Consider the following 18622-nt stretch of genomic DNA (forward strand, 5'->3'; position numbering starts at 1 on the left):
TATCATGGATTGTGCAAGGACTCTAATGATTGAAAAGAACATTACTATCAAATACTGGAAGAAAGCTCTCAACACTGCAATTAATACCTTGAACCAAGTACAGCTAAAGGACTCATTCAAAACCCCCTATGAGTTATGGTATGGCTATAAACCCAATGTAGGTTACCTAAAAGTATTTGGAAGTAAATCTTACATTTTGAAAGAATCTAGAAAAGGAAAATTTGATGTGAAGGGTGATTTTTGGGATATTCTTACAAGAGTAAGGTATATAGATGTTTGAATTTGTTTACTCACAAAATCATAGAAAGTGCACATGTGAAAGTTGATGAGTTTGCATAAAGGAATAAAGAAGAAAGCAGAAAGGAACCAAAAGATTATAGGAGATTTGTTTTCATTGAACCTGATATATTGCCAGACACGTCTATCAATCAGGATACTTCTACTCCTGAGTCTTCCTCAGTCACTGAGTTTCAAGAAGTTCAAATCAAGTCACAAGGACCCAAGTCACATTCTAAAGCTATCAAGCCAATGTCTACCAAATTTGAGCTGCCAAAACTTGGAGTTAATGTGCAAGAAGATGACAATGCAATTCATTCAAAAGGCAAGGAACTTGTATTGGCCAAGTATGTCAAGGGACATCATGAACCAGATCAGATTATTGGAGACAAATCAGAAGGTACTATGACAAGAAGTAAGCTAAAAGGTACTTGTTTACTTGCTGACTTTGAACATAGAAATGTCAAAGATGCATTGGAAAATGAAAGTTGATTGAGGCTATGAATGAAGAGATAGAGAAAATAGAGAAGAAAAAAACATGGAATCTTGTACCTAGGCCTAAAGACAAAAATATGATTAGAAAATTATAACATGTAGTTCATACAAGGCCTAATATTGCTCTTGTAGTTGATATAGTGGCAAGATTTTCAGCAAAACCTATAGAAAATCACATGATGGAAATCAAAAGGATCTTGAGATACTTAAAAATCATTGAAGATTATGGATCATGGTATAAACTTGAAAGAAATTTGGACTTGAAAGTGTTTACTAATGTTGATTGGGCAAGAAACATTGATGATAGAAAGAGTAACATTGATGATAGAAAGAGTACAAGTGGTGGAGCATTCTTTCTTGGAAAAAGGTTGGTATCTTGGACAAGCAAAAAGAAAAATTGCACATCACAATCTATAGTAGAAGTAGAATATGTTGCAGTAGCAGTGAACTGTTCTAATATTGTTTGGATTAAATAGTTGTTGGAAGGCATGAAGGTTGAACTCAAAAAACTAGTTGTTATGTTTTGTGATAATACAAGTGCAATTAACATATCAAAGAATCCAGTGATGCATTCCAAAACCAATCACATTGCTATAAAATATCACTTTGTCAAAGAATTGGTTTAGGATAAGGAAATTAGATTGGAATATGTCCATACAAAAGAATAGATTGCAGACATATTCACCAAGCCATTACCTAAGGATGCATTCTTGTATCTAAGAGGTAGGTTAGGGGTCACTCCCCTGTTTGAAGCTCACTAAAATAAAGTTTTAGTGATGTATCAATACAAACTAAGTTGAAGATCTATTAGTTGATGCAACATAATCATGGGAACATTGCATATGAATTAGTACTCAAGGTACATTGATACTCATTTGATATGTGTTGTCATTGGAATGTGTTGTCAAAGAAGGAGATTTTTATTGTCATATCTTTCTATAAAATTTATAAGGAAGAGTTTACTATTTGGAGAAGAAGCTATGTAATTCCTTCATAGAGGGAGATTACTGCATTAGAGAAATTTGTGGCATAAAATCTAAGAGGGAGAACATTTCTATTAGAAAAAGACTTATTTATAAATTTCATTGTGCTATGCCATTTTGTGTTGCCATCAATGCCAAAGAGGGAGATTGTTGGATATAATTGTCTAATTGTTTGTTTTCTTTGATGTTACACAAATGTCATATAAGTTGGCAGTCAGTATCTACCAAGCTCAATTGGTTAGCAAAGAAAATTTCTGTGTCTACCAAGTATTCTTAGAAATTACTCTGCGGAAATAGTGTCTACCGAGCTCAATTGGGCATCAAAGGTAAATGTGATAGAAAGCAGTGTTAACCAAGCTCACATGGTTAATGTAGGAAATTTAGTGTTTACCAAGTTCACTCAGTCTCCAAAAGATTTTGTAAGATTTGTAGTGTTAACCGAGTCTTTGTTGGTTAACACAAGAAATCTTTTCAAGATCAGTTTTTACCGAGTAGGGTCATCCAATGAAGGATTTTGTTAATTTGAGAAATAAAGTTTAATTGTTTCAAGTATTAGTTGTAGCCGACTGAGGTAATGATTATTGGTAATTGTAACTTGTAATTGCAATGACTTGATAATTTGTAAGGTATAAATGAAAGGTCAAGTTGGAATTCTAAAGTGTAATGAGCGAGTATGCAAGTGTATTGATTGAAGAGGAAAGTTTGAGAAAACTTTGAAGGATGGCCAGATATCCTTAAGGAGTAGAAAAATTTTATTTTTATTAGGAATGATCTAGTAAAGTAGAATAGAGATCTATTTTAGAAATTTAGATTTAGGTCATTTCAATGTTACTTTCTCACCATTGTTGTAGTGATTCCTAAATCTCTTAACACAGTTGGTTTAACAGCCATTTGTAAATCCTCTAACAAGGTTACAATTCTATTCAATTGTTCTAAAAACCTTTTGCAAGACCACTCCTAATAGGGTGATTAAATCCTCTAACAAGATCACACCTAATAGTGTGTTTTGTAACCTTTAACCAAGTTGGCTCCTAATAGGGCTTACCTCAGAAGATTGAAAATTAGTAGCTAGTTACTTGGTGGTTTTTCCCATATTGGATTTCCATGTTAAATCTGGTGTCTCATGTGTTCATGTTATTTCTTTTATAGTTGCATGTTAATTACTATGAATGCTTAAAGCTCTATTAAAGTTACATTGCATCTACCGAGTTACAGTATTTTTTGTATGTTTATCGAGTGATAATAGTAACTAGTTTTATTAGACATCTAAGGGATTTGTTGATTTGTTTTTGTGGTAACTGATTCACCCCCCATCTCAATTACTCTATCTATATTTCCAACAATAACATGTAAAATAAATGCATCCACATGAACACTTGACACCATATATGATTACACATAAACCCTCTAATGAGAAGGTAAAATTGGGGTGGGGATAACACCCATAATTCTTCACTACTGTAGTAATAAAGTTCACTTGTTAAGGTTACATAGTTTGACCATTCTCATGATCTACCTTGTGAAAAGCCCACCCTATTAAAGGCTTACAAAGGATTGTTACATCCTACCCTATTGAAGTATTTCAACACCCTACTAAAAGTGTGCCTAGCTAGAGGACTTTAGAACACTCACTTGAAATGTCACCCTATTAAAGGATTTGACTATGACTATTAAGTCAACCTTTGTATAAAGGATTTCATCCTACTAATACAATTGTTAGAAAGTATAGTAGAATGTTTGATCTGACTACTTACAATTTGGTATTGCTGATTTAAGATCTCAATGTAGTCCATCTTGATCCTTTCTCATCTGATATGAAATTTTTGTATCCTCGATCCTGTATTTCGCAATTCCCTCCTTCTAAGTCACCTTGAGACTGATCAATTCACCCCTTTTATTTCCTTCAAATCTTTGATAGCATCACCTCCTCACATACATCCATGCTCACACTCATGCTGAATTATGGGGCTTCATCTTTCTTTAAAAAGACTTTGGTGGCTTAGGGTTAGGTATGAATCTATGTTTGAGATTCATTCATTTTTTATACTTAACTCCTTCCATTTTTCTAATTGATTTCATGTTGATCACATAGGGAATCCAAATAGATTTGATCTTATCTTCAAAGCTTCAAGATCTATCCATAAGTCAGCTCAAAAATGGTTTACATAGTTGTTTGTGCCATCACAAACAACTAGGTCCATTATGTGTTACTCAGCACTTGATAATACTAATTCTCAGCACTTACTATAATTATATCTTGCTTGGCACTTGAACTTTCTTGGCACCAACTATTCACTTGGCACTTGAACTTTCTCAGTGCTATCTATTTCCTTGGCACTTGATTGACTCTACACATGAGTGACTCGACACTCATTACAACACGACATCTATAAAAATTATGCTCAACATGTGTTACTAGCTTGGCATGAGCTTAGTAAATATCTTAAGTGTGTTGAAACTCAATTGTCAAAACCAATCTAAGATCAACAATCTTCCCCTTCGAAATAAGTGGAAAAAACACTTAACTATACCTAATAAATGTAATCTCCTCAAGTATAATATACATCTAGTTTGACATATACACAAAACTAAAAAAAAAATTCAAAATTTTGTAATGAACTATATACCTAAAAATTTTGTGAGTCACCCTGAGTTAATGTTTCTTTTCTATATCCAAAATCTCTCTGAATAGATTTGCTTCTTGCTAATACTATTTGTCTTCAATCATTCTGATACTCTTTATCTAATGTACCCTATTTCTACTTTTCTACTATTTACTGCCCCCTTTATTTGCTCTTTTCTCTATTTACTTTATCTCCCCTTTCACATGTCTCTCCCTTGCATATTTGTCTCCCCCTAGCATTTAGCTCCATCTTATGTTTATCTCCCTCTTTTTGACACTTATGTCAAACCATCTATACACTGAGTGTGTATTTATCTAGAAAATTCTTGTGGACCTCCCTAATAATCTTCAAAGAAGCATCCTAGTTGTCTAATGCAACATCTAAAGATTTGATTTGGATTGTTGTCTCTACTACAAGGTGAACTAAGTCATCCAAATTTGAAAGATTGGGGTCTTTCTTTAACACTAATTCTATATAGGCTAGTTCTTTTTGGAGTATTTCCATGTGAGGGGTAAGGGAGGCTTGAATTTGGACTAGCTTGGCTCTTGTGTTATCCTCTTTTGTAGTTAATATAGATAGTTCCTTTTGTGTGTGAAGCATTGAATGAAAGTGCTTCTCACTTTGAGCTGGGCTTTGTGGAAATTACATGCTTGATATATTTAGGTTTCTTTCTAGATTCAGAACCCTCTAGCTCATTTGTTGTGTGAAGAGTGTGGTATCACACAATTTTTTGTACAGTGAAAATATATTCTCAAGTGCTTTCTTCACTTTTTCAATCTTTGTAGCCAACTCTACTTATGATAGTGCTATTCCACTAGATAACTTCTCTTTCACTTTTCCTTGAAATTTCTTTCTAGAGCATTCCATGAGTTTTACATTAGTTTCTATGTCTTCATTTTTCACCTATTCAACAATTTCTGATAATTGATCTAATATAGGCTCGGTTTCATTAGGTGTTTGCAAGTTGAAGGCATCTAAAAAGATGTCTTTGATCTCATGTAGTGCTTTCCTTTTCTTATACTCCTTCCTAAGTATCTCTTGATTCTTCTTGCTTTCTGATGCTTCTTGCATGATATTAATCTACTCTAAATTCATGGTTGCATAGTCATATTTTGGTATAATCATTTCTTCATCTAGTGTTGGGTCTCCATAGTGAAGTACCCTTGCAACCTTTGTTGAGCTCAAGCCTAGTGTAGAAATCTAAAGTGGCATTATATTAGTGCTCAACTTCTAAAGGATTTTGGTAGGAGTGTCAGTTGTTAGGAAATTAATCAATGTTTGTATGGCTTTTTGGCTCCTTTTCATTGGGTATGTCCTTCTCTTCATCAAATTTACCTTGACCAATTATGATCAATTATGGTGCTCCTTGTGTTTGTGTAGTTGGTACAAAAGCATTTTTTTGTCCTACTTGTTCCTTTGTGGGCTCTTCTATAGTTTGAGTCTGTTTAATCATAACAACTTTGATTGTGGTATCAACCTTTATTGATGTATCCTTTGATGTTTTCACTAGAGGTTGACTACTAGTAGCTATAGGGATAATAAAAGGTGGTTCTTGTGTGTTCATCTTATCCCTAGTTATGTCAGCTACTACTTTTTGTAACTCATCCACACTAACCAATATTGGATTATCACACAATTTAGCTTGTAGTGTAGATTGGTCAAGGATGTTCTTTAGATAATTTATAGTTAATGGATTAATGTTCTAAACTAAACTATTAGGGACATATTTCACTTTTATTACATCTGCAGATTTGTTTGTGTTTTGTGGAGGGCTTAACGATGGCAATTGTGTGTCTTGCACACTTTGTTCTATTTGTTGCTCCTTAGTTGGTTCCATTTCATCATTTCTCTGTTGTACCTCCTCTACTATGTTATCTCCTTTTTCTTTCTTAGTTTCACCTTCCTTATCATCATTCTCATCTTCTTCATTATTCCTTCCCTCAAAGGGATCCTCTTCTCCTTCCTTGATAGTAGTCAAGCCATATATCAACTTCCACATTTGAGTGGATCTCTTTACAACATCTTCAATCTTGTTTTGGAGGATGCTAAATGCCTTGTACTTGGGTGCAAATTTGCTACCATGTTTCTTGTTTGCCTTTATGATTTTCCCTTTTGACAATTTTGGCACCACTTGTGCCAATGTAGACCCTCTTATTTCCTTTGCCATATTTAGGTAATAGTGTCATTTATTCTCAACAATTGAATATAAATCTTTGGGCATTGTATTATCAAATTCAAGAGGGGTATTCTTGAATTTTTCCATCATGGCATACACTGATTCTTCTAATATATTCTGGTCTTCTCTACCAAGTTTATTAAATTCAATATTTTTCAATCTTGTTAATTTTGTATTATCCCTAACATTATCACAAATGTTTTAATATTAGAATTGGGAGCATGAGTTACCACTTTGAACTGACTTGTGTCTTCTGACTCAGTCCTTTCATCATTAGACTCTGGTTGTGCCACATATTTTCTTCCAGGTTTCTTTTGCATAGCACCTTGTTATTTAGTAGCATTTTTCTTTTCCTTTACTTTCTCCTTGGCCTTTTGAGTGGTGGCTCTTGTGCTTTCTCTTGTAGCTAGAGCAGTAGGCTTTGCAGGGCTTGGTTTAGCAATTTTCTTTCCCTTTGGCTATGCTTCAGGCTATGTTTTAGCCTTCCTCTTCTTTGGTTCTTTTTTGGTTGGTGCTTCCTTGGCTTGTTACTCCTCAACAACTTCTTCTTTTGCATCTTCACCCATTCCTTAGGTTAAGGGAAGAGGTTCTTAACCTTGTTCTTCTTCTTCCTCTTCTTCATCATCATCTTCTCCATCATTGCCTTCAGCTCCTTCACCAAACTTGGCTTTCAGCTTCCTCACCATTTTTTCTTTCTTTCTTAAGGTTGATATTGTCTTTAATTCCATCTGAACTTTAAATTACACAACATCATAGTTACAAAAAATTTTAGCGAACTTGTCAACTTCTTCTGCAAGAAGTGTAGTGATGGCAGGTGATGCTTCATCAATGTTGATATCATAACCTAGAGGCCTTAGCCATCTCACTCTAGGTACTGCAACCAAGATGAAGTTGTAGTTAATGTCTAGTAGGAATAAAATATCATTGTAGTAATTCTCCACTAGGGAAATAGGAATTCTTAGCCTCTGTTTCATTGACTACTTGAAATCTTCAAAGTAACTAGTCTGACCTATTGGTCTTCCATCCTAATCTACCAAAAGATGGGAATTCATTTTGAACATATAAAAATATTTATATAAATATGGAGCCAAACTTACATTGAGAACTCTTAGACTTCCTTATGTAATGTTCTCATTATAAAATAAATAATAATTTAATCCTTGTAATGGGCCAATAGATTTATTTTATCTCAGACTCATTTTATTTTATTTTTCATAATTTGTGTTTCTATTGGCTAACCACCCTTGGAAATCTTTTCTCGACAAGTATTTAAGCACAGCTTTTATGTATTCTATAGGCATGCTTAGGATTACTTTTATGTACTACGGATTTCTATTTGGAGTTTGGGATTGTTCACCATTTCAGAAGTGAAAGATCTTCCCTATTTGGTTTGTACAATTTTAGTGGGATTGAACCCTCACCCTATTCCATCAATGTTCAACTAGTGTATATCTAGCAAATTGGAGTGCTATCATTATTTGCAAATCAACTATTGAATATTCTTCACACTTGTACAATCATTATTTGGTGTTTGAAATCTACTATGTTTTCTATTGATTGAATAATATTCTACATTGTGTGTTCAAGCAACATTATGTTTCCAACTGTGTGACACTGTATGGCTTTGTTGGGCCACCATTGCTTCCCTACTACACACAAACCTCCATACAGATCCCTCCTACTAGGCAATATCATTGTATGGATAGTATCACATATGGCTATCACAGTAGTCTATCCAAGATCAGTGTACAACATCATTCAACTTACGTATGACCACTTTTCATTAGTAGCATTTATATGACCACCTTACATAATTGCATAACTTCATATGGTAACCATACAACCATATTTCCACACCATACAGATCACTTCTCTAAAGTATGGCCTATTCCCAATCACCATATAGCCTGCATAATCATTGTCTTGGCATATAGACACTTACAAGGTAGAATATTGTAGGATTCCATCAGTACAACTTCCTATTCTTACTTCCCACCACTGTACATCCTCTACAAACCCATTATCATCATTGTATGGCTATTCCAGTCAACACCTCCTCATTTTTCTGGAATTCATTCAAGGGTACAATTCTAGTCATTCATTGTAACTACAATCTGCTAATTGATCCATTGCATCTTAGGTATATTACAGTGGTATCAAAGCTCTTCGATCTTGCTAGCCTATGGATGGTGAATGGGAGTTTATAGCTAAAAAAGGAGAAGGAAACATTATGTTGATTGAATGGCTAATGAATAGGAACTAACAAGCATCAAACTTGTGGCACTTTTGAGGGAACTTTCTTAGAATCAAGCATAGATCACTGACACATAGTGACTCATGGAAGAAACTCTCAAGAAATTGGCAGAGAAAAAAATATCTAGGAAACAAAATGGTCATAGAATGAACTTAGTATTGGGTAAATCATACTCTCAACCAACACACTCTTGACCTTCCATGCCAACCTTCCTGCCATGAATAGAAGCACATCATGGAGAGAGACTCCAAACTTTCGAAAAGATAAGAGAGGACTAGAGGAATGTAAATCTTGAATAAGACATTTCTTATAAAGATTATGTAGATCTAAGAATGAGGTATTCAGGAGGAAAACATAGAGGAGGATACTTTAATGATGATCTTAGGAGAAAATTGAGTAAGGTGAATCTATCTCTATTTGATGGATCAGGTTCCATTTCAGCACAAGCATGGGTGATGAAAGCCAATACCTAGTTCTAGCTGAATCCTATGCTAGAAGAAGAAGCTATCAATTTTTTTGTGTTGCATTTGGAGGGATTTGTTCATGAATGGGGGCACCATGGCACCATCACATTAGGGCATGATCAAATAAAGACCTATGTAGAATTTATGGAGAGATTAATAGAATGATTTGATGGGAAAGACCCTAAGCTCAATTTCGAAGATCTGGTGCAACTAAGGAAAACTAGATCAGTAGATCAGTTCATTGTAGAATTCCAAAGACTTTCTATATTGGTCATAGACAACTTCAAAAAAAGACAAGTCATGCAATTTATGGATGGAATGGAAGAACCATTAAAAGGTTGGGTGAAGGGATTCAATCCATCTACCCTGTCAGAAGTAATTAGTAAGGCACAAATTATGGCATCATCGTCAACATCACCCTCATCCTCTCTAAGTCACTCACATCTAAAACTACTAACATTTCTAAGGGATAAACCTCCAACCAAGAAACTATCATTAGATGAAGCTACCTGATAGGAAAGGAAGAAATTATGTTTCAATTGCAAGGGACCTTGGGAGCCTAGCCACTGATGCCTCAAGAAGGGAAAGATCAATTACATCGAGGTGGTGTATGATGATGAGGATGAACATGAACAAGAATAAATGTCAATTTAATATGACCAACCTAACACTAACACCAACATGGCCAGTTTAAACTATATAGAGAGGATTCCCACCTTGGTATAGCATGGAGTATCCATTGCATTGGCTGGCAGTTTGAGCTACACAATTTTCTTTGTGTAGGGTACCCTTCAAGGAAAAAGAGTTACGTTGATGTTGGATAGTGGAGCTACTTTGAATTTCATAAACTCAACCCTTGTAAAGCAAAGAAGTCTCCCTATAGAAGCACACATAAGCTTTCAAGTCAAGTTTTCCAGAGGGGCTTTCTTTCCCTACATGCACCTTGTTCCTCATCTAAGAATCACAATGGTGAATCACATGGTGATGGAGGACTTTTTTATAGTGGACCTCAATGACATGGAAGTCATTCTTGGAATACAGTGGATGGAGACCCTTGATGAGTACACTTAGAGTTTCAAACAGATGGACTTAACTTTTGTAATTGATGAAAAGAAGGTTGTCCTCTAAGGGATGGAAAAAGAAGGGCCAAAGGAAGTTTTTGCACATTAGATGGAGGCAATCTTGTGGCACAATGACGTTGCATGGGCTATGCATTATTTTATCTCAGTAAAACCTATAAAGGGGCATCAAACACCTCTACAGGATGATGAACTCTAGGACATCTTAAGTAGGCATGAAATAGTTTTCATGGATATTCCTCCTGACATACCACCTCACCGGGGATTTCAAAACACAATTGAGTTGGAATCAAGGGAAGAACCAATCATAACCACACTGTATCACCAGCCAAATAAATTCAAGGATGAGATTGAAAGGATGGATCCATCCTAGTTCTAGCCCATTCACATTATCTATGGTGTTGGTTAAAAAGAAGGATGGAACAATGTGCATATGTGTGGACTATCACATGCTAAACAAAAGAAAAATAAAGAATAGGTATCCCATCCCAAGGATAGATGAGCTACTTGATGAACTACATAGCATGGTCTATTTTTCAAAAATAGATCTCTTTTTTGGATACCACTAGATCTAAATGAGGGAAGGAGATGTGGAGAAAATAGCTTTCCACTACCACTACAGACTATATGAGTTCCTGGTCATGCCATTTGGATTGACGAACACACCTGCTACATTTCAATCATGCATGAACTGCATCTTCAACAAATAGTTGCGTAAGTATCTATTGGTATTTTTTGATGATCTTCTTATTTATCGTAGGATATAGGAGGAGCACCTAAAGCATATGAATGAAGTCATGAGTATCATGGAGGAACAGTCCCTATTCACTAAGTAGTCTAAATGTGAGTTTGGGATGATAGAGATATTATACTCGGGGCATGTTCTCAGTAAATATGGAGTTTAGGTGCATCAGGAGAAGATTCGAGCCATCCTTGACTAGCCTCCCCAAAAATCACTCACAGACCTATGAGGATTCTTTGGACTGTGTAGTTACTACAAGAGGTTTGTTAAAGGATTTTCTTAGCTTAGCGCACCTTTAATGGATATGATTAAGGGGTCATTCTAGTCGAATGAAGAGGCACAACTCACCTTTAAAAAGCTAGAAACGTCCATAAGCACTTGTCTTGTACTTGCACTACTTGACTTAAGTTGGTTGTTCATTCTAGAGTGCGACGCATCTAGGGAAGGAATTGGAGTAGTACTTATGCAAGAAAAAAACCCCATCGCTTATGAGAGTAGAAAGCTTACACTAGTAGAATGCATGTAATCCATAGAAAACAAAGAAATGTTGGCCATTGTGCATGCACTAACCAAGTTTTGGTAGTATCTAGTAGGTGCCAAGTTTGTCATCTATACAAATCACAATAGTTTGAGATATTTCCTAGAGTAGCAAGACTTGAATGAATGGCAACAATATGGGTAAGTAAAGTTTAGTCTTTTGATTTTGACATTGAATATGTAAAAGGAAAGAACAATGTTATTGTAGATGCCTTATCTAGAAAACCCACCATCTACTCACTAGACCAAATTTTAGCTTACAGGAAGGCACAATTGTTAGTGGAATATTCCAAGAATACAACTACTTGTGAAATAATGGATGGCCACACCCATGATGATTGGTATCAAGTGGTGGATTATATCATATACTATAAAGACCAAATATACTCGGTGCTAGAGTCTAAACTAAAGTAGAAGATCTTTAAGGAAGTACACAACTCACCTTTGGTTGGACACCCCAGTTTCCTTAAAACTTATAGAAGTATTTGGGAGAGATTTTCATGGAAGGTACTAAAAGGGGACATGTTGCAGCATGTAAGAGAATGTACGGTTTGCTAATAGAACAAGTTTGAACACACTCTTCCAGCTAAGTTGCTACAACCTTTCCCAATTTTGAAACATAAGTGGGAAAGTATATCCATGGACTTCATAATAGGTCTTCCCAAGGTGAACATAAAGGATTGTATCTTTGTGGTGGTTGACAAGTTGAAAAAGTATGTGCATTTCTTCGCCATCCCTTTAGACCTTTTGGCTACACAAGTTGCCAATCTATTTTTTAGAGAGGTCTTTCGTCTGCGCGGGTTGCCCCGAAACATCGTCAATGATCGAGATGGATGATTCATTAGTATCTTCTGGATAGAATTTTTTTAGATGGTAGGAATAGAATTATCACCAAGCATGAGTTACCACCCACAAATAAATGGTCAAACTGAGATTGTGAAACCTTCGAAACTACATCTCGGTAAAACAATGAGTGTGGGTAAAATAGATCCATCTAGGAGAGTATTGCTACAATACCACGTTTCACACGTCTATTAGGATGGTGCCATTCAAAGATCTACATGGGTATGAACCCCTTTGCTTCATCGACATAGTTTTGGGTGATACTCACACTCCAAGGATGAAGGATTAGCTTTAGGAGGGACAAGACATACTGAGGAGTTTGAAAGAGAATCTCTAGTAGGCACAAAATTGACAAAAGGTGTATGCTGATAGACACTAGATAAAGAGGAATTTATAAGTAGGGGGTCTGGTCTATCTCCAGGTTCAGCCATACCAATAGTCTTCATTAAAAGGAATAGGTAAGGAGAAATTGAAGCCACAATTTTATGGTCCCTATCATGTGATCCATCGCATTGGTGAGGTAGCATATGAACTAGAACTTCTAGAGGGTCACCGCATTCATAATGTCTTCCATGTTTCCTTTCTAAAGAAGGCTATAGGGAAACATGTCACAATCACTACCGGCCTTCTTCCACTCAATGAGGAAGGGAAGCTCACTCTTGAACCTACTAAGATTCTAAAAGTGTGTGAAAAGGCCCTACGAAACTGCACTATGAAGGAATACTTGGTAAGCTAGTGACACCTACCATTGGATGACACAACATGGGAAGGAAAGCACATCCTACAACACCCAACATTGCACTTGCTTAAGGACAAGAAAATTTTGGGACAGGAGGACTATAATGTTCCCATTATAAAATAAATAATAATTTAATCCTTATAATAGGTCGATTGATTTATTTTATTTCGAACCCATTTTTATTTTGTTTTTGTAGTTTGTCTTACTATCAGCTAGCTTTGTACACCCTCAAAAAGCTTTTCCCAATAGGTATTTAAGCATGGCTCAAAGGTAGTCTGTAGGCATGCTTGGGATTACTTTTATGTACTACGGATTCCTATTGGAGTTTAGGATTTTTTACCATTTTAGAAGTGAAAGATCCTCCCTATTTAGCTTGTGCAGTTTCGATGGGATTCAACCCTCACCCTATTCCATTAGTATTCAACTAGTATGTATCTAGCAAATTGGAGTATTCTCATTATTTTCAAATCAACTATTGAATATTCTTCATACTTGTATGGGAATTATTTGGAGTTCAAAATCTACTATGTTTTCCATTGATTTAATAATATTCTATATTGTGTGTTCAAGCAATATTGTGTTTCCAACTCTGTGACACTGTACATCTTTATTGAGCCACCATATGGCTTCCTTGATGTACACAAACCTCCATACAAACCCTTCCTACTAGGAAATATCACTATATGAATAGTATCCCATATGGCTTCATATGGTAATTGTACGGCCATATTTCCACACCATACAGATCACTTCTCTAAAGTATGGCATATCCCCAATCACCGTATAGCCTGCATAATCATTGTCTTGGCATACAAACACTTATAAGGTAGAATAATATAGGATTCCAACCATACAGCTTCCTATTCTTACTTCCCACCATCGTACATCCTCTACAAAGCTAGTATGATCACCATATAGCTATTCCAATTAGCACCTCCTCATTGTATAGACTTCATTCAAGGGCATAGTTATAGTCATTCATTGTAACTTTAGTCTACTAATTGATCCATTATGTCCCAAGAACATTATACCTTATTGCACCTAAGTTCTCCATTTTTTTTGCAACTATAATTCTGCAAGATCATAAGTATGATCTTTCTTGACTATCTTGTAGCCTACATCAACTACTATACAAGGAACACTATTCAGTTGGCTTAACTGATAGAATTTGTGTGATATGACTCTCACTACAAATTCAAGAAGTAGATCTTTGATATTATCAATTTTCATTCCTCTCTTGTTCCACTTCGCTCCTATTTTTTGCTCTATCACCTCTTTAGAGTCACTCCTCAAAGTCTTAGGCCAATCTAGGGTTGGGTATCTTATAACCCTATGTATAATTCTTTTTGAAAGTTTGATTGGTCCACCTTCTAGCCATAAACATCTATCATGTATTCTACTTAGAACAATCTTGATCCACTTAGTTTTGAAGATAGTTGGAAAACCTAGGGAACAGGTTAAGCCCTTCCTCTCTACAATCTTAAACTCTTCCTTTAACACTCTATTTTCACATAATTTATCATATGCATGATGTATTTCCATGTCTCCAATTCCTCCTACCTTGCAATTACAGCACTTCCTCGCATCTTGTACCATTATGACCTCACGTGGAATAATTGATAATGCACCTACTGGATCATTCTTATATGCAACTTTTAGTATGGCCCTAAAGTCTAGTTGTTTTACTTCATTACTGACTAGTTAAACTTCAAATGGTTCCTTATCCTTTGGATTCATAGAAATTGAGGCCATTTTGAAAACTAGGGTTTTAACAAATATGTAAACTACATAGCTTAGTAGATGAAAAATACTTTGAAATCGGTGATCTGATGCTCAATCTTCACTTTGATTTGTGCAAATACTTTGTTCTTGCTTGAAAATCACTTCTTCACTCTACTTGTTCTTTCTCTATGTCTATAATGATGAAAAAGATCAAAGATTTTCCTTATATCCTTCAAAACATCACATTTAATGCACGGTGCATATATAACTATAAACTTGGCTCTAATACAATTTTTTCTTTACTCAACATTCACTAATTTTCCCATCACTTGGCAGCTATAAGAATTACCATTAGTCAGCACCAATAGAGATTTCCTTCACTTGGAAATTACTACTAACTTGGCTTCAATTGGCTTTGGCTAACAACTAAGCACACACTAGAATTTACTCGGCAATTGAAGAGGACTTTTCACACTCGACAATAATGTGAAAACTTAAAGATTTAACCTTTGTTTTTCCTTGTTGACTTGCATCTGTATTCATATTAATTTATCCTTTTTAGCACTAACTTATCTTAGAACTGATGTATGATGAAGCATTTAAATATCAGTCCTACATACCTCACTTTGCTTAGTTTGATGAGATGTGACGACTTGACCTATTAGGTAAAGTGATCCCTTCATTTGATGTGTTGCATCCATCTTTCTTTTTCCATGTTTTTTTGTATCCATCTTTCTTTTTCCCTTCACAAACAACTAGGTTTATTCTATGTTACTTGGCACTTAATAATATTGATGCTTGACACTTACTATAATTATGTCTTGCTAAGCACTTGAACTTGTTCGACATCAAGTTTTCACTCAGCACTTGAACTTTCTTGGCACTATCTATTTGCTTGGCAATTGATTGAGTCCACACATGAGTGACTCGACACTCATTGCAACTCAGCATCTATACACATTATGCTTGGTATGTGTTACTAGCTTGGCATGAGCTTAGTAAATATCTTAAGTGTGTCGACACTCAATTGTCAAAACTAGTTCGAGATCAACAATTTTTCCCAAATTTGGTATCCACATAAATCATTGTGTCAAGTGGTTGATGAATCTGTTATGTTTCATGCTTTACATTTTTGCAAGTTGATTTATAGTAACCTACAAGTTTTAAGTGATTACATAATCTTATAGATCCATGCATGAGTATAAATGTTTTATGGTTTCACTAAGATATAAAAATTTTTATTTATACATCTGGACCTTGGATAACTAATTCACACCCCCCACCCCCCTAGTTATTCTGAAGTATTTCAACACAACCAATGTATTACAACTCTATACAAGTGTCAATTTTTGTACACATAGTATTTATTCATGCACATGATAGCACAGAAGATGATAGAAAAATATTAAGAGAGTATTACTCCTATATCAATGATGATTGAACTCATTCATCAAATTTTGTGCAAGGTTTTAGACTTTTCAATGACAATTTGAGGGAAAGATATGAAAGATAAAATCATCACATTATATGATTAGACAATTGCACCACACAATTCAAGAATGCAATTATGTTCTATTAGTTGAGTAGGATGCATGGCACAAGTAGAGTGCAACATTTTTGGAATTTCATTGAGGTGGGACATAGATAGGGAGAGCATGATGGTGTTGGAGCATGTGTGAAAAGAGCCCTTAGTAGAAAGGAATTAAAGTATGAAGGTGGTCCAATATTAGAAAATGTTGAAATAATTTTCCAATGGTGAAATTCTATGATGGGACCAGGTAATATAGGTAATTCTATGGTTTCTAGATATTTTTCTTTGATTCATGAACCTAACATTGAAAATTTGCAAGATTTTTGTACACTTATAGGATCAAGTGAGATGCATTCATTTCAAAGTTCAAATGCAACATCACTAGCTATTCATACTGGAAAGTTTGCATGCTTTTTCTCTTCATGTTTGCATCATTTATGGGATGAATGTGAAACAAAAGAGTGGGTTGACTAATGGTCTTGTAGACCTTTGCATCCATTTGATTCATCTCAACTTCCTATAGCACTACAATTCAACTAGGTTGAAGCATCAATAGATTTTTAGCATGTATCTAACCTAGTTGAACTAGGTACTAAGTTATCAATTAAATACTTGGTTAAACTAGATTTCTTTCAATTTTCCATTAACTTTTCCTTTTATATAATGTAGGTCATGTATATGTAGTTATTGCATATGAGAATAACAATAAAGGAACATATTACTTTCTATGTTGGTGTATTGAGCCCAGACAGAAACTAATAGTTGTAGTCATTGATGGTGAGGATACTAAGTACCCAATAGAATTTTTTGTTGTGACAAGCACATGGCTTAGAAGGTAGTATATTTTTGTCCCCTACTATGAATATCTATTTAAGTCAAATTTTCATGTATAATGTATTGAAATTTTGACTTTGAATTGTCTTTACAATTAAATGTAGGTACCCTATCAAGAAATCCACTATGTGGTTATTTGAGGATGTTGAGACACACAGACATATTCTGCACTACTCTAACCTTATTGTTGCAACAAATATTCAATTGATACCATATCCTGGTAGGATTCTTAAAAAGAAGTTGCAAAAAGTATACAAATCTAATCACAAGGTAGTACTTGATACAATAAAGTTAGAGTTGATCCATAAGGTTACCTTGATTGATTTTGTGCTATATAGTTGAATCATTCTACATATGGTAGAATAATTTTTAAAATTTTGTATATATGTTATGTGAAATGTTGTAACTTTGTAGTAATGTGCATATGTAGATGCCAAATTTTGTATATAAAAAAGAGAAGACATGTAACATGTGCATATTTTTATGCCATATTTTGTACAAAAATCCGATAAGAGATGTCACATGTGCATATTTAGATGCTAGATTTTGTATATAAAAAAGAGAAGACATGTAACACATGCATATTTGTATTCCATATTTTGTATAAAACTCCTATAAGAGATGTCACATGTGCATATTTAGATGCCAAATTTTGTATATAAAAAGTAGAAGACATGTAACATGTGCATATTTATATGCCATATTTTGTATAAAAATCTGATAAGAGATGTCACATGTGCATATTTAGATGCCAAATTTTGTATATAAAAAAGAGAAAAAATCTAACATGTGCATATTTGTGTGCCATATATTCTTTTTTATGGGTTTGATGATATCCTAAAAATTATATTTAATTATCTTCAACTTGTATGGAATTAGATGGCTGTCCTCTTGCATTTTTCTTCCAAATTTTCCAAAACACTAGGAAAATAAATTATAGATTTGGATACCCATTTGGCTTTTCTACAACATAAGAAAAACTTGGATAGGATTTTTTTAGACCGTGTCCTTGTTGTCACACTATGTCACCCCTTTTTAGGCTTAAAATAGCCCTTTGATTAGTACAAGGCATGATGATGATGTTATCATGACGTCAAGAGGGTCCATGAAGAGTTAGGGTTAGGCTTTTACCATAGGTAAGGTTTGTGGCTAGGTTTAAGGTTGGGTCAATTTGTAATTCTTTTGCAAAAATTGCAAAAGTTTCTCAAGCAACTTTGTAGCTTTTGAGCAATTTTTACTCTTGACATATTTTGGTTGAATGGGTCCATCTAGGACTATTCTAGGACCCTAGTTAAGATTCCTAGGACATATTAAGTAACCTAA

The sequence above is a fragment of the Cupressus sempervirens genome, chromosome 2 (genome assembly GCF_028749045.1).
Source record: "Cupressus sempervirens isolate cs-2001-9-10 chromosome 2, ASM2874904v1, whole genome shotgun sequence".
NCBI classification, from domain to species: domain Eukaryota; kingdom Viridiplantae; phylum Streptophyta; class Pinopsida; order Cupressales; family Cupressaceae; genus Cupressus; species Cupressus sempervirens.